Source organism: Hemitrygon akajei, chromosome 1 (assembly GCF_048418815.1).
Source record: "Hemitrygon akajei chromosome 1, sHemAka1.3, whole genome shotgun sequence".
NCBI classification, from domain to species: domain Eukaryota; kingdom Metazoa; phylum Chordata; class Chondrichthyes; order Myliobatiformes; family Dasyatidae; genus Hemitrygon; species Hemitrygon akajei.
In genome coordinates, this window is record NC_133124.1 from 166,713,612 (window position 1) to 166,737,791 (window position 24,180).

Consider the following 24,180-nt stretch of genomic DNA (forward strand, 5'->3'; position numbering starts at 1 on the left):
TTACAAAACCTTACATACATGTGAAATTAATGAAACATCGTACAGCAGACATCATCTTCCCCAGTCGGATCTGCACCACTAATAGCCTGTTTAATTTCAGACAATGTAAATTCAACATCCAAGCAAGAATTAGAACATCCTCTTTTCTCTTTGCAATCTGGCAATTGATTGTCAAAACTGTTTCTCTATAAGACCTCTTTACTTAAACTGGCTGAACTATGTACACTGATATATGTTTTCACTAATAACTCTGCTTTTTCAGAGTCAGTAACTGCAACCTTCTCCCAGGGGCATATCTACGGAAAATAGTGCCTATTGCAAGCACTGAAATTGCGCCCCTGTCCAAACATCTGACACCCATCTTTTAGATAACTTTACCATAATATCAGCTTAAAAATACAAGTCAAGGTCTTTAATCTTTTAATTAACAAACTATGGCACTACATGAAAATTATAACTACACCTTCCTTGCTTTCACTGATGCAAATTGATCTATGATGTGATCAAAGTCAGTTTCTTCAATTTCTTATCTTTCCACACTCAGCAGAGCAAGATCACAGAGTCTGCCTTGACCCATGGAGGCTCTCAAATACAGAAGTATTAGTTTTAACTTGCTGAATGATCTCTCACAGCTGGCAATGGAAACAGCGATGGTTAGCATTATCTGAATAGCAATGCGAAGATTGGGAAAGACACTCTCATCTCCATACTGAACAATAAATTCAAGAAGATCTTCAGGTCTTCATATTTTCATGTTCACCCACCTTGATAGAAACATTCTGCAATTGAAAATTTCTTCATATAGCTGCTGCCCATCAACATCAGAGCTGTACAATTCTCCCAAATTTTTGCATTTCTTCTTTAGGTCGTTACTCTTGGCGCCGTATCACAGTCCCTCAATATCGAGAAGGAACCCAAACTCAGCATCAATGTTGTGAAAATGAGTGAACCTTTCGTCCATTTCTCTGTGAAGGCAGTCGAGTGTCCCGTCATGACTCTTTCCATTTCCTCCTTAGCTGTTATCCCAGCGTCTCTTGCGCTCTCATCAGCCATTTGTATCTTTCGTCTCTGACATCTTTCAACTTCGATATTCCATTCTTGACAGAGACTGACTCCTTCTTCGAGTAACTCACTGACCAACACTTCTCTTTCATCATAAAAATGATCTTGGAGGGCTTTCAAATCCAGGGTAGCATCATGGAAGTTCATGCTAGGATCCTGCAGACTCTTTTGAATACAGTCAATGCGAATGAGTGCTTTGTTCCAAAAACCTAGCAAAATCAGAAAATCATAACTCAACATACAGTTTTACAGCTGCCTTGCGTCACTTGTTGTTTCATTGGTCTTGTTTTCGTTGTCTACCATGTCCTGGAGAACTTGAAGTATCTCCTCAAGTTACTTGTTGACGGGTTTCACTGCTTCTGTCCTTGCACTCCACCTGGTTTTGTACTCCGACTTAACAACCACAGGCACGGCGTTTTTGAGTTTTCCCCTGCCCTGTGTTGAATGAGAGAAAAACACATGGAGAACTTCGATGGTTCCAAAAAACATGAGCATCATTGTATCCTGCTTGACTGCATGTACACCCACCAAGCTGAGTGAGTGATTGTTGCAATTCACGAACACTGCCAGGTTGTTTTTCTCACTTATTCTTTGATGAACACCACTTCAGTGTCCAGCCATCACAGCAGCGTTGTCATAACACTGTGACCGACAATCATGTACCTCCATTTCTTCCTTCTCTAGCTGTTTCAAAATGTCTTCAACCAAGCTCTCAGCATCCTTCTGGCTTATCTGGATAAAACCAAGGAAAGACTCTCTAACACGGACTGTTTTCCTCTCAAAATCAACTTCCACAACCCTCACTACTTCTGACATCTGCCAAAATGAGACTTTACATGGCTTTACAAATGTTTCTCAGTAAACTCTGGTGAACAGTGGATGCCATCATGTGGATGAATTCGTTCTGGACACCCAGTGAAAGATAAGACGTGGATCCAGGATGACTTTCCAAATGAGTGAGGTGTTCTTTTATGACAGGGTCAAAGATGGCCAGTTGTTTCAGTAAGCCAAGAAAATTTCCCACATTGGAGTCATCGTCTAGCTGAAGTGACTCCCTGTGTCCTCGCCAACCCAGGTTCTGAGTCACAAGGAATTTTATGCAGTGAAGGATTCTTGGCATGAGATTGAGAAGGAAAAGCAGAACTGGCGAGATATCTTGCCAAGAATCCTTCACTGAAATACTGAGTCAATAACTCCTCTGTTTCCACCTAAATTTCTTTCCATTTCTTTCCACTGTGTGTAGCATTCCCGATGATTCTTGGCATTTTCATGAAGACTAATCCTTTCAATTGCTTTTCACCAGTTGAATCCACTTTCCTGCTCCAATGAGAATTGATGGTCTGACTGGGAATAGAGAAGACAACAGATACAAAATGCAGACTTTAGACCAGCCATGAGCGAGTCACTTCCTCAACATGACCATTTCCCAATTTCCTCTTGAACCAAGTTTTGTTCATTGAGTGGTTATTTGTTGGTAGGAAATGCCCCTCACTTTTCTGGTAATACTTCAAACCCAGCTTTATTATTTCTGTTCTCGACGCGTCAGGCAGAATTGCTTTTCCAGTATCCTTGTTGAACTTCAGAAGTCCAATGTCATGCTGTTCAATCACTTCTGGTCTGACAGTTCGAGGCTCTTTGACACCATCCAGTTCACTAGGTTCAGTGTCGTCAGGTTCAATCTCGTCAGGTAAAATCTCGTCAATAAACTCAACATCATCACCACTTCCACCATCGTCTTCCCCTCCAGTTACGTCCACGTTCTCTGTGGCAGCCTCACTCTTAATCTCGTCATACTTGGATTTATCTGACTTGACTTCCTCCTCGGCTTGTGACGCATTTGTACTTGATCCACCTTCGGATTCCAACAAACTTGTAGCAGGTGCAGGGGACTCCAAGGAATATGTTGAACTACTTGTTCCGGGCTTTTCAAAGAAGGGCATGAAGAACTTGCTTGACTTCTTGGCTTCCTCAGCCTCCAACTTTCGTTTCTTCCGTCCTTCAGCTCCACTTTCCTTCTTCTTTGTGAAGAAACGTTTCATGGTCTTCTTACACAATGCTCTGAAATAAGGCCATCTTAGTGCTTCTCACCCATGATAATCAAAGACAGATCATACACCTGAAGAAAGTTCTTCTTTCACTATCCGAGGATGTATTGTCCGACTTTAATAGAAACTGCTCAGTGGCGCCCCCCTTTAAGTGGTGCCCAGGGCACGTGCCATACCTGCCTTACCTTAGATATGCCGCTGACTTCTCCCCACCATACAAAACCAGTAATGCATCAAGTTTTCTATCTCTCCCCTTTTTTGTATCAGACTTCAAACTTCCCCCTACATGGATCTCTTCCCAGCCATCACAGTACATTATCCAATGCAATTTCTATGCCCTTCTCACTACTTTTAGAACTATAACTTGAGCTCTTTTATATTGTATGAAAGATGAATAGGAGTGACATTGTCTAACTTTCCTAAACACTTTATTCCGCTCCTTCACAGCCCTTTTACATTCATTCATCCACTAGGGAACAGCTCTCCTTTTATTATCTCCCAGCGATATGGGTTGATTCCTTAGCTATCGAGTTGAGTACAGAGCACAAGTCATTATTACTCAGCTCGACATTCTCCAAAACCAAGTGATCAGGAAATACACTGTTTCAGAACATCCCAATTTGCCTTATTAAAAGTTGCATCTGAGGATATGAGATCTTTTCTTCTGTTACACATCTGTTCCCATTGTACAGATATTGGAAAACTGATCCCCTCCCACTGTTGTATCATTATACACTTCCCAGATACACAGATTTGCTACATCCTCAGATACAAGTGTGAGTTCTATAGCAGAAACAGTGTTGTTAAATAGATTTATCCTTGTACTCCTGCCATGACTGAAGCACACCAAACACTTTCCTTCCAGGAAGTCTCCCACCATTGTCCCATTCGCATTTGTGTCACTACAACCCCACACAGTACTATGGGCATTAAAATCCCCACACCATATAACCTTATTTTTCCATCTCCACCCAACACATTCCAAATATATCAGGTGCTAACCTTTCACAAGGGTTATAAGAAATTATTATCTGAACTTTACTATCTTTCCCCAAGTTACCACAATTGATCCATAAACAACCCCTATTTCCAGAACAAACACAAGGTAATCTGCAGATGCTGGAAATTCAAACAACACACACAAAATGCTGGTGGAACACAGCAGGCCAGGCAGCATCTATAGGGAGAAGCACTGTCGACGTTTCGGGCCGAGACCCTTCGTCAGGACTAACTGAAAAGAGAGATACTAAGAGATTTGAAAGTAGTGGGGGGAGGGGGAAATGCAAAAATCTATCTCCAGAACTCTGTGTTACCCTGATTTTGACCAACGTACCCACACCTCCTCCATTGCCCATTTTCTGATAGCATCTTATATTAACAAAGCCTTGTCTGGTAAAACTTAAGACTCAAAAACTTAAGAAACAAAACCTTCGACCCGTGAACATTATTTACTCCTCCTGTGAGGCATCATTACAAGTGTTCCATTGTTGAGGTCAAGATCAAGTTTATTATCATAGGAACATGTATCCAGGGTATAAATGCTACGGAAACTGGCTTTTGCAGAAGCAGCACAGTACATTGGAAACAAGTTGGCTTAATTATAATTAATTTACTGGACATGTATAATGAAGAGAAAGAAATAGAATTAGAATCACTGTTTGTAATTGCATTGATATGCTGGGCCCAGGATAGACCTTCAGAGATATCAACACCCAGGAATTTGAAACTGCTCACACTTTCCACTGCTGATCCCTCGATGAGAACTGGTATCTACTGTCAGCTGTTGAGTAATTTGTTGTTTTTCAGCAGCTGTTCAGGGTAAAAACATAAAATTACTATAAATTACAACATAAATAGTGTCAAAAAAATGAATACTGATTCATGGTCCAATCAGAAACCTGATGGGAGAGGGGAAGAGGCTTTCCTGAATTGTCGAGAAGAGGAAGAGTTAGGGGTCATGTTAGTGTTAAAGAACCTGATGGGAGTGAAGAAGCTGTTGTGGAAACTTTATATTTGGGTCTTTGTCCCCCTGTACTTCCTGACTGAGGCAGCATTCAGAAGAAGACAAGGTCCAGACGGTGATATCACCTAACTGAATCAGAATTGGGTTAGATATCACTGGCATATATCGTGAAAAATGTTGTTTTGTGGCAGCAGTACATTGCAATTCATAACAAATTATAAATTACAATAAAGAATATATATTAAATAAAGTAAGTGGAGCAAAAATGAGTAAAAAAGCTAAAGAAAAGAGTGAGGTAGTATACATGGGTTCATGTTCCATTCAGAAATCTGACGTCAGAGGGGAAGAAGCTGTTCCTAAACCATTGAGTGTGTTCCTTCAGACTCCCATAACTCCTCCCTGACGGTAGTAATGAGAAGAGATCATGTCCTGAATGGTGATGAGGGTCCTTAATGATGGATGCAGCCTTTTTGAGGCATTGACTTTTGAAGGTGTCCTTGATGCTGGGGAGGCTAGTGCCCATGATGGCGCTGGCTAATTTTGCAACTTGGTGCAGTTTTTACTGATTCTGTGCAGTAACCCCTCCATACCAGACAGTGATGCAACCAATTAGAATGCCCTCCATAGTACATCTGTAGAAATTTGCTTGAATCTTTGGTGACATACCAAGTCCCCTCAATCTCTCATGCTTTCTTAGATCTGGTCCTGTGCAATGAAACAGGTAAAATTAGCGAGGTTGTAGTTAGGAATCCTCTTGGAAAGAGTGATCACAGTATGATTGAGTTTCTCATACAAATGGAGGGTGTAATAGTTCAATCTAAAACCAGTGTATTATGCCTAAACAATGAGTCTACAATGGTTGAGGGAGGATTTGGCTAGTGTAGACTGGGAACACAGGCTATATGGTGGGACAATTAAGGAACAGTGGAAGACTTTCAAAGAGATTTTTCACAATGCTCAACAGAAGTATATTCCAGTGAAAAGCAAGGACAATAAAGGCATGGAGAGCCAGCCTTGGATAACTAGGGAGCTAATAGACAGTATTAATACTGATTCATGGTCCAATCAGAAACCTGAATGGAGAGGGGAAGAGGCTTTCCTGGCAATATATTTATTTATCTATCAATCTATTTATTGATTGAGACACAGTATGGAATGAGCCCTTCCACCCCTTGAGCTGTGCTACCCAGCAATCCCTGATTTAACCCCAGCTTAATCACAGGACAATTTACAATGACTGATTAACCTTTCAAAGGTATGGTTTTGGACTGTGAGAGGAAACCGGAGCAGCTGGAGAAAACCCATGTATTCTATGGGGAGGACGTACAGACTCCTTACAGGTGACATTGGAATTGAACTCCCAACTTCAGTGCTCCAAGGTGTAATCGTGTCATTCCAACCACAGTGCTACCATGGAAACCAACATATTGATGAAATGATGAGGAAGACACAACAGCAGCTTTATTTTATTCAGAGTTTAAGGAGATTTGGTCAGTCACCAAGACTCTAGCAAATTTCTCCAGATGTACTGTGTTGAGTATTCTAACTGGTTACATCACCATCTGGTATGGAGAGGACACTGCACAGGATTAGACAGGGCTACAGAGAGTTGCAGACACAGCCACTCCATCAAGGACACGAGTCTCCTCACCATCGAGGACAACTTCAAAAGATGATGATTCAAAATGGTGAGATCCATCATTAAGGACCCCATCACACAGGACATGCCCTCTTGCTACCACCAAAATGGAGATACTGGAGCCTGACAATGCACACTCAATGTTTCAGGAACAACTTCCCCTCTGCTATCAGAGTTCTGAACAGACAATGAACACTACCACAACAGTTTTGCTCACTTTTTGAACTAAGTAACAAATTTCATGACATATGTTCCTGATCACAAACCTGATTTTAATTCTGGGAGCTCATAACGTGGCCTGCTCCCCAGCAGTGACACAAAATGTAGATGGGGCAACTGTTTTCTGCTTTCTGTCATCTTCAGTTTCCCGTTGCTTGTCAGTTTACACATCTTTCTAGCTCCCACACTGCCCCGTCTCTCCTCCATCTTTTCCATTATAACCAAGAGGCCAAACACTAACTGGAAGACCCACATCTTATTGAAAGTTGTTCCAGACTCTAGGAGTAGCCATGGACACCCACATGGGCCCCATCTATGCCTGCCTCTTCATTGGCTACGAATGCCTTCCCAGTTAATGCTCCCCAACTCTTCCTCCACTACATGGACTGGTTTGGTGCTGCTTCATGCACCCTTGCTGAGCTCATCAATTTCATCAACTGTGCCTCTGACTTCCAGCCTGCTCTTAAATTGACCTGGTCCATTTCTGACACCTCTCTCCCCCTTCTCATTTCTCTGTCTCCACTTTCCCATTTCTCATCTCTCTGTCTCCATCACTGAGGATCTCACGTGGTCTGTACATATTGGCTGTGTGGTGAAAAAGGCACAAAGCGCCTCTTTCACCTCAGACAGTTTTGAGAAGTTTGGTAGATAGATAGATAGATAGATAGATAGATAGATAGATAGATAGATAGATAGATAGATAGATAGATAGATAGATAGATAGATAGATAGATACTTTATTCATCCCCATGGGGAAATTCAACATTTTTTCCAATGTCCCATACACTTGTTGTAGCAACAAAAAACTAATTACATACATACTTCACTCAGTAATAATATGATATGCATCTAAATCACTACTCAAAAAGCATTAATAAAAAGTTCTTAATTCCTGGCAGTTGAATTGTAAAGCCTAATGGCATTGGGGAGTATTGACCTCTTCATCCTGTCTGAGGAGCATTGCATCGATAGTAACCTGTCGGTGAAACTGCTTCTCTGTCTCTGGATGCTGCTATGTAGAGGATGTTCAGGGTTTTCCATAATTGACCGTAGCCTACTCAGCGCCCTTCGCTCAGCTACCGATGTTAAACTCTCCAGTACTTTGCCCACGACAGAGCCCGCCTTCCTTACCAGCTTATTAAGACGTGAGGCGTCCCTCTTCTTAATGCTTCCTCCCCAACACGCCACCACAAAGAAGAGGGTGCACTCCACAACTGACCTATAGAACATCTTCAGCATCTCACTGCAGACATTGAATGACGCCAACCTTCTAAGGAAGTACAGTCGACTCTGTGCCTTCCTGCACAAGGCATCTGTGTTGGCAGTCCAGTCTAGCTTTTCGTCTAACTGTACTCCCAGATACTTGTAGGTCTTAACCTGCTCCACACATTCTCCATTAATGATCACTGGCTCCATATGAGGCCTAGATCTCCTAAAGTCCACCACCATCTCCTTGGTCTTGGTGATATTGAGACGCAGGTAGTTTGAGTTGCACCATATCACAAAGTCCTGTATCAGTTTCCTATACTCCTCCTCCTGTCCATTCCTGACACACCCCACTATGGCCGTGTCATCAGCGAACTTCTGCACATGGCAGGACTCCGAGTTATATTGGAAGTCTGATGTGTACAGGGTGAACAGGACCGGAGAGAGTACGGTTCCCTGTGGCGCTCCCGTGCTACTGATCACCGTGTCAGACCTACAGTCTCCCAACCGCACATACTGAGGTCTCTCTGTCAAGTAGTCCACTATCCAATCCACCATGTGAGAGTCTACTCCCATCTCCGTTAGTTTGTGCTTTAAGATCTTGGGCTGGATGGTGTTAAAGGCACTAGAGAAGTCAAGGAATGTAATCCTCACAGCACAACTGACCCCATCTAGGTGAGAGAGAGATTTGTGCAACAAATACGTGATAGCATCCTCCTATGTCCCCCAAATTCTAAGAACTTCCTATAAGGGCATGATTGAGAGCATCCTGACTGGCTGCATCTCTGCCTGGTATGGGAACTGCACTTCCCTCAATTGCAGGACTCTGTAGAGAGTGATATGGACAAGCCAGTGCATCTGTAGTTGTTAACTTTACACTATTCAGGACATTTACAAAGACTGGTGTGTAAAAAGGGCTCGGAGGATCATTGGAGACCCGAGTCACCCCAACCACAAACTGTTCCAGTTGCTACCATATGGGAAACAGAGCTGCAGCATAAAAGCCAGGATTAACAGGCTCCGGGACAGATTCTTCCACCAGACCATCAGACTGATTAATTCATGCTGATGCAACTGTATTTTTATGTTATATTGACCGTCCTGTTGTACCTGTTATTTATTATAAATTACTATAAATTGCACATTACAAATTTGAACGGAGATGTAACATAAAAATATTTACTCCTCATGTATATGAAGGATGTAAGTAATAAAGTCAATTCAATTCAATTAATTCCTGGATCCAAACTCCAACTGACATATTTTATAAACCACCTAATTTCCATGGTTATCTTGACTATACCTCTCCTCTCTCTGTCTCTTGTAAAACTGCTATTCCCATTTTATTCTGAAACTTTCCTTCCCTTTCTCGACTTCCGACTCTTTCCTTCCCTTTCTCGACTTCAGATGCTTCTCTTCCCTTTCTTAATATCACTGTCTCTGTCTCTGGAGACATCTTGTCCTCCGATGTCCATTGTAAACAAACAGACTCTCACAGCTACCTGGACTGTACCTCATCCCACCCTGCTACTTGTGAAAACACTATCCTCTTCTCTCAATTTCTCTGTCTCTGCCGCATCTGCTCTCAGGATGAGGCTTTTCATTCCAGGATGAAGGAGATGTCCTCAGAGAAGAAAAGGGCTTCCCTTCCTCCACCATCAGTGCTGCCCTCATTTCCATTTCATGCATGTCTGTTATTAGCCCATCCCCATGCCACACTATCAGGGATAGGGTTCCTCTTGCCTTTACCTACCATTCCACCAGAAACCACGTCCAGCGCATAATTCTCCAAAATTTCCACCACCTCCAACTGGATCCCACCTCCAAACACATCTTTCCCTTTCTTCCCACTTTTTGCTTTCCACAGGGATTGCTCCCTATGCAACTCCCTTGTCCGTTCATCCTTTCCCACTGATCTCCTTCCTGGAACTTATCCTTACAAGCAGAACAAGAGCTACTCCTGCCCCACACCTCCTCCCTCACTACCATCCAGGCTCCCAAAACAGTCCTTCCAAGTGAAGCAGCACTTCACCTGTGAGTCTGTTGGGAACACATACTGTATTCTGTACTCTCGGTGGGGCCCCTGGTACGTCAGACCTGACGTAGATTAGGAGACCGCTTCACCGAGCATCTATGCTCCATCCGCCAGAACGTGGGATCTCCCAGTGGCCACCCATTTTAATTCCACTTCCATTCTCATTCCAATATGTCCATCCATAGCCTTCTGCACTGTTGGGATAGGCCACACTTTGGTTGGATGACAAACACCTTTTATTCCGTTCAGGTAGCCTGCAACCTGGTGGCATAAATATTGATTTCTCAAACTTTCAGTAATGCCTCCTCCCACCCATTCACCATTTCCCATCCACTTGTTCCTCTCTCATATCATCTCCTCCCTGCCCATCACCACCTCTGCTGCTCTTCCTTCCATGGCCTTCTGACTCTTTCCCAATCAACTTCCACACTCTCTGCTTCATCCCTCCCCTCCAAGTTTCACCCATCATCTGGTGTTTCTCTCTCTCCTCCCCCCAATCTTTCAAATCTACTCCTCAGTTTTGTTTTCTCCAGTCCTGCTGAAGGGTCTTGGCCTAAAACGTCAGCTGTACTTTTTTCCAGAGATGCTGCCTGGCCTGCTGAGTTCCTCCAACATTTGGTGTGTGTTGCTCAGATTTCCAGCATCTGCAGGTTTCCTCTTGCTTGTTCCTTTCCTCTCTTCCTTCGTCTCAGCCACATCCCTACCCAGGATTCGGCTTTCCTTTCCTGGAAATCAGAGATGTCCTCCTTCTTCATAGAATGGTGTTTCCTTTCCTCCACCAATGATGGTGCCCTGAGCTGTATCTGCTCCACTTCCTGGACATCCACACTCACCCCATGTTCTCTCCACTAACAGTGATAGCGTTCCTCTCGTCCTTACCCACCACGCCATCCAACACATCATCCTCCAATTTCTGCATCTCCAAAGAGATCCTACCAATAATCATGTCTGTACCTCCCACCTCCCTCTGTTTTCTGCAGGAATTGTTCTCTCCATGACTCATGTCCATTCATTCTAGAAAAAAAAATCCCTCCCCCTCCTCTCCATCTATCCCCCAATCTGGCCCCTCACATCTTACCAGCCAGTCACCTCCCCCTGGGTGCCCTCCTCTTTCCCTTTTTCCTATGCTCCACTCTGATTCCTTCCTTATCAGCCCTTAATCTTTCCGACCCACATGACATCACCTTTCACCTTCCAGCTACCCTCCATCCCCTTCCTCACCTTTTTATTCTTCCATCTGCTTCTTCATTTCCAGTCCTGAAGAAGGGTCTTGGACTGAAATGTCAACAGTTTATTCATTTCCATAGATGCTGTGTTCCTCTAGGAATTGTGTGTGTTGCTTTGGAGTTTCAGCATCTGCAGAATTTCTTGTGTTTATCTCATGGGGAGAATGTTCAAACTCTTTACAGATAGCTGTAGGATTGATCCTGGGACACTGGCTCTGTCATAGTGTTTCGCTAACAGCTATCCAGCATTCTTAATTCACCAAGACAATGAAAATGAGCAAGGAGAACTGAGGATGAGAGACTAGAACTGTGTGAACACTGTCTCTGTGTGAGGAGGAGATACTAGAACTGTATAAGCACTTTTTTTCTTTTTCAATATTTTTATTAATTTTCTACATAGGAGAATACAGAGTTCAAGAAAAAAGAAAAAATGACCCATAGATTATACTGAATCGCACATACAAACTCCTTACTCTATATTTATACAAATTGATTAATTCATAATATTGAAATATAGTAAATTAATTTTATGGAAAAAAATCTAACCCACTACCAAGACCGAAGCTGAATAGTTAAGAAGAAAAAAAGTATATTATTGGCTATCATCTGTGCTTTAGTGGCAAATCAAAGGTTTTAAAAATAGTTCAAAAAACGGTGCCACGATGTTTGAAAGTCTTGATTAGATTCAGAAAATAGTATCCAAAATAATATCCTTTCCTCCAACAATACCAAATAAAGCAGTCAAAGTATTAGGCTTAAGATTTACTTTAAAAAGTACCGAGAAGGTTTGAAATGCTTCTTTCCAATGTTTTTCAAGACTCGGACATGTCCAAAACATATGGATGAGTGAAGCTTCTCCATTATTACATTTATTACAATAAGCAGCTATATCTAGATAAAAGCGAGACAACTTATCCTTGGTCATGTGGGCCCTATGGGCCACACTACATTGTAGAGAGAGTGGTGAGCGCAAACGATGAAGTGTTAACCAATTTAAGAATTTCATTCCAAATTTCCTCAGAAATTGAAGTCTGTAAGTCTTGTTCCCAAAGATTTTTAATTTTATCTAAAGGAACACTTCTCATTCAAGATATTAAGAGGAATAGATAGAGTGGACAGTCAGCACCTCTTCCCCAGGGCACCACTGCTCGGTACAAGAGGACGTGGCTTTAAGGTAAGGGGAGGGAAGTTCCAGGGGGATATTAGAGGAAGGTTTTTTACTCAGAGAGTGGTTGGTGCGTGGAATGCACTGCCTGAGTCAGTGGTGGAGGCAGATACACCTGTGAAATTTAAGAGACTACTAGACAGGTATATGGTGGAATTTAAGGTGCAGGGTTATATGGGAGGCACGGTTTAAGGTCGACACAACATTATAGGCAAAATGGCCTGTAATGTACTGTATTGTTCTTTGTTCATTCCCAGCAACATATTATAAATATTAGATATAGATCCATTATAAAAGGTTTCAAATTAAAAATTACATCCAGTAGATACTTATTAGGACTTAGGAAATGTACATATTTGAGACTGTAAAACAGTCTCTTATTTCTAGGTATCAAATAAAGTGAGTTTTGGGTAAGCTATATTTAGCTGACAGTTGCTCAAATGAATGGAGACTTCCCTCCACAAACAAATCCTGGAAGCATTTAATACCTAAGCTATCCCATTCTTTAAAAGCTACATCTATCATAGAAGGCTTTAAAAAATAGAACTTGAAAGAGAAAATCTCAATAGGTCAAAGTATTTTCAGAATTGTACCCAAATTCTCATAGTATGTTTAACTACCAAATTGTCAGTAAACTTACTTAGGGATAAAGAAAGTGAGGATCCAAGAAGAAAATTTATTAAAGAGTTAGCTTCTAAAGAAACCCACATCAGACAATCCTCACGATTAATGTAATATAACCAAAATGTAAGATTACATATATTAACTGCCCAATAATAAAACCTAAAGTTTGGTAAAGCTAGCCCTCCATTATTTTTAGCTTTCTGAAAATAAATTTTGTTTAGTCTGTGTTCCCTTGTCTTACCCTTTCTGAAGTTCACAATCAGTTCTTTGGTCTTACTGACATAGAGTGCGAGGTTGTTACTGTGACACCACTCATCTAGCTGGTATATCTCACTCCTGTACGCCCTCTCATGACCATCTGAAATTCTGCCAACAATGGCACATTATTAATCATGTTATATTTCACCCGTCATGTCTGTACCACTGAAACCTCTCCACTCCACATCCTTCTCGCAGCCCACACTGCATCACGAAGCTTGCATACGGTGGACTCGATCCTTTCATCCAAATGATTGGGGTCGATTGTGAACAGTTGGGACACAAGCCTTCATCTCTGAATGAAAATCAGAAACCTATTGGTGTAGGAAACCTGAAATAAAAACTGAATGCTGGAAACACTCAGCAGATTAGGTAGCACCTGTGGAGAGAGAACTAGAGTTAATGTTTCATGTTCAGATTCATTTATTAATCACACATGCATCAAAACATACAGTGACATGTATCATTTGTGTTAACAACTGTTATGTACCCATGGGTATCTTGTACCTGTCACATGACCGTGATGTAATTGAAGTTAGGCTGGAGATGATGTAATAGTCTTATGATGGTGGAGTGACGTCATTTTCCCGCCAGTGAGAGGTCATGTGATAGTTTTTTTCAACCGGGTATAAAAGGAGAACGCCACCCTGTGACGTGGGCAGTTCGTGGCTGAATTCGCTACTGACTCCATGCTGCTGCGTATTCCAATATTATGACTCAGTTTTATTTAAAAGTGGAGTTTTACTTTCTCTTTTAAGTCTCAAAGGTTATTGCCGGCAGTTTCGCTATAATACTGCCAGTTTAGTCTGTGGAGAGTGAAGATTTTAAAGGAGTTTGGAAATTCTGAAGGATTGGAAAAGTTGGTGTCGACGGCGAAACAGATTCGACCTTTGTTTAATCTTCGCATGAGGAATTAGTAACGAGTATCCATGATAACTTCTGCTTTGCCAAAAGAGCAGTGAGTTGGATGCAAAGTTTCGTCAAAGAAAGGTCAGTGCCTTTAAGCCGTTTTATTTCCTTTGATCGTAAATCCTCCGGGGAATAACATACTTCGGCTGGGATCAGCAGTAACTCCACAAAAGAGGATTTAAATCATTTTAAGAAGCCACTCCTTTAGCGGACTGTGAAATCATTTTGGACTTTCGCACTTACTACTTCTAAGAACTGTTTTTGCATTATCGCTTTAAGAACTGTTCAAGCTGCCGCACAGCAACCAACTTCCGTTTAAGTTAGTCTTTTGTTTACTTTTGGGTTTTTTTTTACTGTGTTTAATAAATGTTTTATTTGTTATAAAAACCTGTTGCAATTATATATTCATTGTTGCTGATTTGTAACAAATGGGGGCTCGTGGGATGAACCATTTTGAGTTTAAATGCTTGTTTGATTTTGGATCAGTGTTTTGGAAAAGGAAAATACTCAACTCTTTTGTGTGATTGCCTTGTGAGTGGTATTCTGCAACAATGAGTATTGAAGAATTCCTGGTTTAGCCAGACGCGGAGTTGTTAGCAAAGGCAAAAAGAAATGATGTATTGGAGATTGCTAGCAGGTTGGAACTTAAAGGTATTTTGAAAGATACAACAAAGCCTGTAATTCAGAGAAAAATCATGGAACACTATATAGATTTGGGTGTGTTTGATGTATCAGGTTTAGATCAGTTTCCTGTAGGTAAAGCAGCAATTCAGTTACAGGCAGAACAATTAGTGTTGGAAAAGTTAAAAATAGAAGCTGAATTAAAACAGAAGGAATTGCAAGCTAAATTGGAATTAAGTCAAATAGAAGCTGAAAATTTTAAAAAAAAGCAGTTGGAAGCTAACTTGGAATTATGTAGGCTAGAAGCTGAGGATAAACAGAAGGAATTTGAACTTAAGATAGTGGAATTAAGGTCTGAGAATCAATTTCCTGGCTCTAGAATAACGTTTGTTGTTAGTCAGGAAATTAAATTGGTTCCTCTATTTAGTGAAACAGAAGTAGAAAAATATTTCCAACATTTTGAAATGATTGCTCTGATTTCAGAGTGGCCGAAAGAGAAATGGTCAGTGTTGTTGCAGAGTGTAATTAAAGGCAAAGCACAACAGATTTATACAGCTTTAACTGCTGGGCAAGCACTTGATTATGATATTGTGAAGCAGCAGATATTGAGTGCATATGAATTGGTCCCAGAAGCTTATAGAGAAAGATTCAGAAATTTGAAGAAGTCTGTGGAAAAAACATATGTGGAATTTGCCTATGATAAAGCTGTGTGTTTTGAGAGTTGGGTTTCCTCTAAAACTGTAAATGGGGACTATAATAAATTGAAAGAGCTGATTTTAATGGAGGAATTTAAAAGAAGCATTCCTGTTGAAGTAAGGACATACTTAAATGAGAGAGACACTGATACATTGTAGGATGCTGCTAAATTAGCTGATGAGTATGCTTTAAATGCATAAGAATAGATCTCCTCAGGGTAGAACTGATAAAAGGAAAAATAACATAGAGACTCAAGGTAAATCAGAAGTTATATCAGAAGTTAGTGAGAAAGGTAAGGAGGAAGGAAAACTTGTGAAGGAAAGACAATTTGGTCCCATTTGTAATTATTGTAAGAAACCTGGTCACATAATAGCAAACTGTTTCCGATTGAAAAAGAAAGAGAAGGAAGCAGTCCCAGATGCTTGTGTGCAACATAATGAAACACCTATAAATCCACAAGGTTTGATTAACACAATTCAGGTTTTGTTAGACCAAGTTAAAAAGGGATATGATCATTTTATAACTGAAGGGTTTGTATCCTTGGAAGAAGGATCTACTCTGGTGCCAATAAAAATCCTTAGGGATACTGGAGCTTCTCAATCACTGATGTTAGACAGTGTGTTAAAGTTTAATGAAAAGTCTGATACTGGTGAGGTAAATTATATACGAGGTGTTGTGTGTGCCTTTATGTCTGTATATTTGCATAAAGTGAATTTAAAGTCAGGGTTAGTTACAGAACCTGTTAAAGTAGGATTACAGCATAGCTTACCTGTGAAGGATATTTCTTTATTGTTAGGTAATGATTTGGCAGGAGGACAAGTTTTCCCTGAAGAGCATTTGACAATAGAGTCAGAGGAACCACGAATGGATTCTAACACAGATTCTTCCTGTGTTATAACTCAGGCTATGGCTAAAAAGATTGATGTGTAGAATAAGGTTGTTACTCATGACTGTTCAACTCAGGATTCGAGTTTTGAGGATGTGTCAGAAACTTTCTTACCTTCTTTGTTTGAACAAGAGTATTGGAGTAATTCTGACTATAAAGATTTGTCTCTGTCCAGAAAGGAGATGATAGCAGAGCAGAGTAGAGACCCTGAGATTATAAAATTAAAAGAACAAACTCTTCCAGATAGTGAAATTGCTAAGGTGCCAGTAGGATATTATTTTGAAAAAGGAGTGTTTATGAGGAAGTGGAGATCACCTACAATTCCTGCAAGCGATGAATGGAATGTTGTTTACCAGGTAATTGTCCCTAAAGTTTATTGAAATGAGATTTTGACTTTAGCTCATAGTGTGCCCTTAGGTGGACATCAAGGGGTAAGGAAAACTGTGGACAAGATTTTAAAACATTTTTACTGGCCTGGTTTAAGAAAAGATGTGGTGATGTTTTGTAGAACATGCTATACTTGTCAAATTGTGGGTAAACCAAATCAAATTACACCAGTGGCTCCATTGCAACCTATTCCAGTATTTGGTGAACCGTTTTCTAAAATTATTATAGATTGTGTAGGTCCATTACCAAAAACAAAAACTGGTTATCAGTACTTGTTGACTATCATGTGCACTGCGTCTAGGTTTCCAGAGGCAGTACCACTTAGGAATATAACAGCTAAAATGGTAACAAAGGATCTTATAAAATTCTTTACTTATTTTAGGTTGCCTAAGGAAATACAATCTGATCAAGGCAGTAATTTTATGTCTGGATTGTTTCAACAGATAGTTTATAAACTGGGAGCTAGGCAAATCACTTCATCTGCATACCATCCAGAATCGCAACGTGACTTGGAGAAGTTTCATTCTACCCTCAAGAATATGATTAGGACGTATTGTGTGGAAAATGAAAGTGATTGGGATGAGGGTATAAACTTTCTTCTATTTGCAGTAAGGGAATCGGTACAAGAATCCTTCGGTCTCAGTCTATTTGAACTTGTATTTGGGCATAGAGTTAGAGGACCTTTAGCTTTATTAAAAGAACAATGGATTAATAAAGAGGTACACACTAATTTGTTATACTATGTTTTGAAATTTAAGGACAGATTACATAAAGCTTGTAGCTTAGCTGGGGAAAATTTAAAATTGGCTCAGGAGAAAATGAAAACCCGGTACGATAAAGAAGCTAGGATGAGGATGTTTAAACCTGGAGATAAGGTGCTGGTTCTTTTCCCAGTGCAAATGAATCCTTTACAAGCTAGAATTCATGGTCCTTATGAAATTGTGTCTAAAATCAATTATGTGGATTATGTGAGGAAAAACTCCAGATCGTAGAAGGCCAACAAAACTTTGCCACATAAATATGATAAAGCCATATTATGAGAAACAGTCTGCTACTATGACTGTTGTGGTTAATGATAATGAATCTGATCTCACTAGGAACATAATAGATGATTCATCTGAAACTCATTCTAAACCAAACACTGTTTCTGTCAGATTACCAAACTCAACCATTCTGGAAAATATTGATGAGAAATTAGCATATTCACAGCCAGAGCATAAGCAGCAAATGAAACAATTAATTTTTAAATATAAGGATTTGTTTCCAGATGTTCCTAGAAGGACCACTGTAGCTTCACATGATGTAGATGTTGGAGATGCCAAATTCATTAAACAACATTCATATAGGATGGACATGGAAAAATGTGAACTTGCTGAGAAAGAAATTAAATATATGCTAGAGAATAATATTATTTGACCTTCTAATTCGAATTGGTGTTCACCTTGTGTTATGGTGCCAAAACCAGACAGTAGTATTAGGTTTTGTACAGATTATAAGAAAGTGAATGCTGTTACAAAAACAGATGCATATCCCATTCCCAGAATAGATGATTGTGTAGATAAAGTTGGAAAAGCAAAGTTCCTTACAAAGATTGAGTTATTGAAAGGGTATTGGTGTGTTCTGTTAACGGATAGAGATAGAGAGATTTCTGCATTTGTAACTCCATCTGGGCTATATGAATATAATGTTCTTCCATTTGGGATGAAGAATGCCCCAGGTACTTTCCAGTGGATGATTAACTCTGTGATTCAGGGATTGAAAGATACAGATGCTTATATTGACGATTTAGTGACAGGAAATGATACTTGGGAAGCACACATTATTGCAGTGGAGAAATTGTTTGAAAGGCTTTCCAAAGCTAACTTAACTATTAACTTAGCTAAAAGTGAATTCAGACATGCCACTGTAACTTACCTTGGTTATGTTTTGGGTCAAGGTAAGGTAGCTCCTGTTCAGGCAAAAGTTCTGGCAATTTTAGAGATTCCCACTCCAACTGGGAAAAAAAACTCTCAGAAGATTTCTGGGAATGGTAGGATATTACTGAAAATTCTGTAAGGATTTTGCTAATGTTGCCCTTCCATTAACTAACCTCTTGAAGAAGAATGAAAAGTTTGTGTGGACAGTGCCTTGTCACGAAGCATTTGAGATATTGAAAACTATGATATGTCAACAACCTGTGTTCAAGGCACTTGACTATGAAAAACCTTTTTTGTTAGCTGTAGATGCTAGTGATGAGGCTCCAGGAGCAGTATTAATGCAAAGAGATGAGGGTGATGAGGTTGATCATCTAGTAGCTTACTTTTCTAAGAAATTTAATAAGCATCAAAGGAACTATTCGACAATAGAGAAGGAATTGCTATCTCTTGTTTTAGCCTTAGAACATTTTGATGTGTATGTTGGTACAACTCAAAACCACTTATCGTCTACACTGATCATAATCCACTAGTGTTTCTAATTAAGAAGAAAAATAAAAACAAGAAGTTATTAAATTGGAATTTAATGTTACAAGAGTACAATATTTTGATAACGCATATTAAAGGTAAAGATAATGTGATTGGTGATTGTCTATCTCGATGTTGAATGTACAATGTATTTTTTATGGAGTGATATTTTAACATTAGTGTAACGGGGGTTTTTTCTTTTTCTTTGTTACTGTGTATGTAATCAAAATGGCGTCTTTGTTTTGTTACACGTAGGAATGCTGGCGCCTGTGTTAATAGTAGGAATGCTAGGTTCTTTGTTATGATAAGTGCTGGAAGCTTGTTTGGGACTGTAAACTGTTTGTTGGCGGGGCTTTTGGGGAGTCGGCGCGATGGAGTGAGAGAGAGAGGACGGAGTGCTGGAAGCCGGGCGACGGAATGGACCCCGAGCGGGGGTCCCCGGCCCAAGGTTTTCGATGAGGAGAGGAGAGGGAGACAGAGGAGTGTGGAGCGTCTGGTCGACCACCGTGGGGGTCCCAGGAGGCGGGTCGAGGAATTCGGAGGGGATCGAATGGCCAGAAGACTTCAGTAATTGAGCTCAAACGATTGTGCACGAAGTGGTTTGGACTTTGATAAGTTTGGCGCCTTTTCTTTTTTTCTCTTATTCATATACACTGTATCGTTAGTAATCGCTTAGTTATAGTAATCTTTATAAATTGTACTCATTTAATCGCATAAGGTGTACTGTGTGTTTTTTTTGGGCGAAGCGGGGACATCACACAGCATCCACACCAGCTGATTACCCAGCTTGGCGGGGTCGAAGGCTGCTCCCCCTAGACTAGAACGAGTTTGAGCGATGCCTGAGGTGACCCAGGGGTTACATTGTGGGGGTACTCGTCTGGGATTGATTTCTGTGGAAGCTGTGTGATCGCCCTCTTTGAATTGTGTCTGCGGCGAAGAGCTGGTGTGCCTTTGTGGGTGTGCGATTGCCGGTTGTCTCTGTATGTGTGTTGGGTGGGGTGGCTGCTGTTGGCAGCCCGGGGGTCGTTGTTCGAGTTCCGACTAGCGCTGACGAAATGGTGGTGGTACCATGGGTTGTCCGTACTGTTTGGAGAGTGAGGAGTGACAGGTTGTGATGTTTCAGCTATGGTGGGCTCCGCCCGGTTGTTGGAATAATGTCCAGCCCTAAAGGGGCGGAGACGTGGGCGGAGCAGACCTCTCAGTTGTTGGGTGAGTGGCAGTGCTTGGCTGAGGGAAAGCGACAGGGATTGGCTGAAAGTTTGAGTAGGCGGGCTGGTAGCGTTGTTAGAACTGTCGGGCGCAATTACCTCGAAGTGACAGCTGCCAGTTCTGGGAAAGTGTGGGAAAATGCGTGTGGTTCGACTGGAAGTCAAATACCGCAGCTGGGGGACTTATCATATCCGTGGCAGGAGATTGGTGGGAAGTTTTTAGGGTATCCCTTTTGGTTAGGAGGGCAGATAATTTGCTTGCGGAGCCAGGGGGATCTGTCAAGGGGATCAGTTGTTCCGTTGATCCGAGAGGTGTCGGGAAACTTAGAGGAGGCCCAGTGGGGGAACGGCTTGGGGTCTCTGGGGGAGCACATTCCCAGCAATGTACCAAGGAACTCCCGCAAGGAACAGACCCTATTCCTGAAGGCTTAGAGGGACCACGCACTCAGGTGTTGTTACGGATGGATGGAAGTCAAGTTAAAGCCATCCTCGGCACCGGGGCACCGGTTAAGTTGCTGTACAGTTTGTTTTATAACCGTTATTGGAAACCTTTACCCTTGATGACATTGACGGCACTGGAGATTTGGGGTACCAGTGCCGGTGATTATAAAGACGATGGTTGTTGGTCAGTGAAAATGGAGTTCTTAGAGGCAAATGTGGAGGTGACTGAGGTTCGTGAATCGTTAATGCTGATGTGTCCGGACCCTGTTGAGACGGGCAGCGTTTCGGTTATGGAGAGAACCAATATCCTGTTGGTGCGCTTGGGGGCCTGCCCGGAGGAGGCGGGTGAGAGCTGTTTGGAGGCATTATCGATGCACCAAGAGTTTCGAGCTGCTTGTGCGGACGTGTGTAGCAGCATTGGGCCGATACCGAATTCAAACCAGAGCCGGTGGTGGTATGGCCTGGAGGAGTATCTGAGGGTGAGACCCTCTTAGTGGACACTGCGAAATACCACCAGGGAGGGGAGTTGACTGCTGAAGACACCTCGGTGAGGCAGAGGTTGCGGCGACTGGCCCCTACAGCGTGGCAGATGTAGGCAGCGTGTGTGTGGATTATATTGGGCCGTAGAGGCGATGGCCTATCTGAGTGGTGCGAAGAGGTTTAAGGTGCTGGATCTGAGGAGTGGATGTTGCCAGATCCCGATGAGTGAGGCCGCCAAGGAGAAGACGGCGGTTAAAAGTTCCCTAGGAGTCTTTCCGGTCCGAAAAGATACCACAGGGTATCTCCGGAGCCCTTGCAACCTTCCTGCAGGGCATGTGGAAGACCATCGGGTGTGGAGGCGTTTGGAATTTTGACGTATGTGGATGATCTCCTGGTATTTGGATTTGCCTCAGGAGAATATGAAGTGAGGTCGTTGCCTGAGCGGCTGAGAACTACAGAGTTAAAGTGTTTTCTGGACACGTGCCAGGGCTGGCGAAGGTCGCAGCTCGTGAGTGTCTGTTTCTATGGAATCAAGTTTGAAATGAAGACTGAGAGACCGGAGAGAGTGATCTGGAACCATTTGAAAGACTTACAAGTTGGAGAGAACGAAGAAAGTTGTTTGACTGAGAGCCACAGCAAACTGAGAGCCTGGAGAAGGTAGTTTGCGGAGGTGAAGAAATTGCGGACAAATCTTGGAAGGGGGAAGCGGTAGCTTGAAGGGAACCTGAAGATGACCATCGACAGTTCAAATGAAGTGCAACACCTGAAGGTTGATTTGGAAGAAGTCATGAGGAGAAAAAAGAATCTGGAGAGAAGTGCAGTGAATACTGAACTGGAGGGTGACCAATCTTTAACTGCTGCTTTTCAGGTCGGGGTGGAAGAAGCTGTTGGAGTAACTGCATTCCAGATTGAGATGGTCGGGATGCAGGAGTCAGAACTGCTGAGCCAGGGGCCAGAGAAGATGATAATCTCAATTGCAGGAGGCTGAAGAGACTGCAGGAGCAGTGCAGGTCACGTGTTTCCGTTTGGAGAAGATCAAACAGCAGCTACCGATCAAAGAAATGAGGAAGAATACGGATTCAAAGGCTGATGTGCTGGACGTGTGGTACATGCTGCCTTTTGCTGACTTTCCCTCGATTGAGGAAGAGACCTTTGGCCCTTCTTCCACTGAGTCAGGTGTAGTGGGGAGGGTTAGCTGTGTGCAGTGTAGGGTATGAGTGAGAGGTTGAAAGAGGAGTTGGTAGTGGACCCAAGGTATCCCCAGCTGTGTCCTAGCCTAAGGGTTTAGGTGAGGGGGGTACGGAGGTCTCAGAAGGGTTAGGGAACGCCCAGATAGTTGGCCTATATAGCGCCTAAGGAACAGGGCGTGAGGTTTACTGTGTGGGGAGGAGATGTCACTGCTTGTGCTTGGGTTACGGTGTGTTGGCAGGAAAGGTGACGAGTTATCTAATAGTCATGAGGACATGACTTTTATTTGGTGGGGGGAGAGTGTAGCGGGGGTTTTTTCTTTTTCTTTGTTACTGTGTATGTAATCAAAATGGCGTCTTTGTTTTGTTACACGTAGGAATGCTGGCGCCTGTGTTAATAGTAGGAATGCTAGGTTCTTTGTTATGATAAGTGCTGGAAGCTTGTTTGGGACTGTAAACTGTTTGTTGGCGGGGCTTTTGGGGAGTCGGCGCGATGGAGTGAGAGAGAGAGGACAGAGTGCTGGAAGCCGGGCGACGGAATGGACCCCGAGCGGGGGTCCCCGGCCCAAGGTTTTCGATGAGGAGAGGAGAGGGAGACAGAGGAGTGTGGAGCGTCTGGTCGACCACCGTGGGGGTCCCAGGAGGCGGGTCGAGGAATTCGGAGGGGATCGAATGGCCAGAAGACTTCAGTAATTGAGCTCCAACGATTGTGCACGAAGTGGTTTGGACTTTGATAAGTTTGGCGCCTTTTCTTTTTTTCTCTTATTCATATACACTGTATCGTTAGTAATCGCTTAGTTATAGTAATCTTTATAAATTGTACTCATTTAATCGCATAAGGTGTACTGTGTGTTTTTTTTGGGCGAAGCGGGGACATCACACAGCATCCACACCAGCTGATTACCCAGTTTGGCGGGGTCGAAGGCTGCTCCCCCTAGACTAGAACGAGTTTGAGCGATGCCTGAGGTGACCCAGGGGTTACATTGGTAACACTCCTGTGTAATAATTTGTCAGTTGATGTATGATAATACTATGTATACTGTGTATATTATAAATCTTGTATGTTGATATTCTACTGTAAATAGTTAATTGTTATAATTTTGTTCTTGACAGATCAATTTTTTTTGGAGGGAGGTGTTATGTACCCGTGGGTATCTTGTACCTGTCACGTGACCGTGATGTAATTGAAGCTAAGCTGGAAATGAGGTAATGGTCTTGTGATGGAGGAGTGACGTCATTTTCACACCAGTAAGTGGTCATATGATAATTTTTTTCAACCGGGTATAAAAGGAGAACCCCACCCTGTGACGTGGGCAGTTCGTGGCTGAATTCGCTACTGACTCCATGTTGCTGCGTATTCCGATGTTATGACGCAGTTTCATTTTCAAGTGGAGTTTTACTCTCTGCCTTAAGTCAAAAGTTGTTGCCGGCAGTTTTGCTACAATACTGCCAGTTAAAATCAAGTTGGAGAGTAAAGATTCA

General features: G+C 42.1%; 1 protein-coding gene across 1 annotated transcript in view; it reads left to right on the forward strand.

The window, feature by feature from the left end:
* Positions 1–24,180, forward strand: part of LOC140732106 (uncharacterized) — an 843,203-nt gene that overhangs the window by 735,640 nt on the left and 83,383 nt on the right. The gene's annotated exons all lie outside the window — the stretch shown is intronic.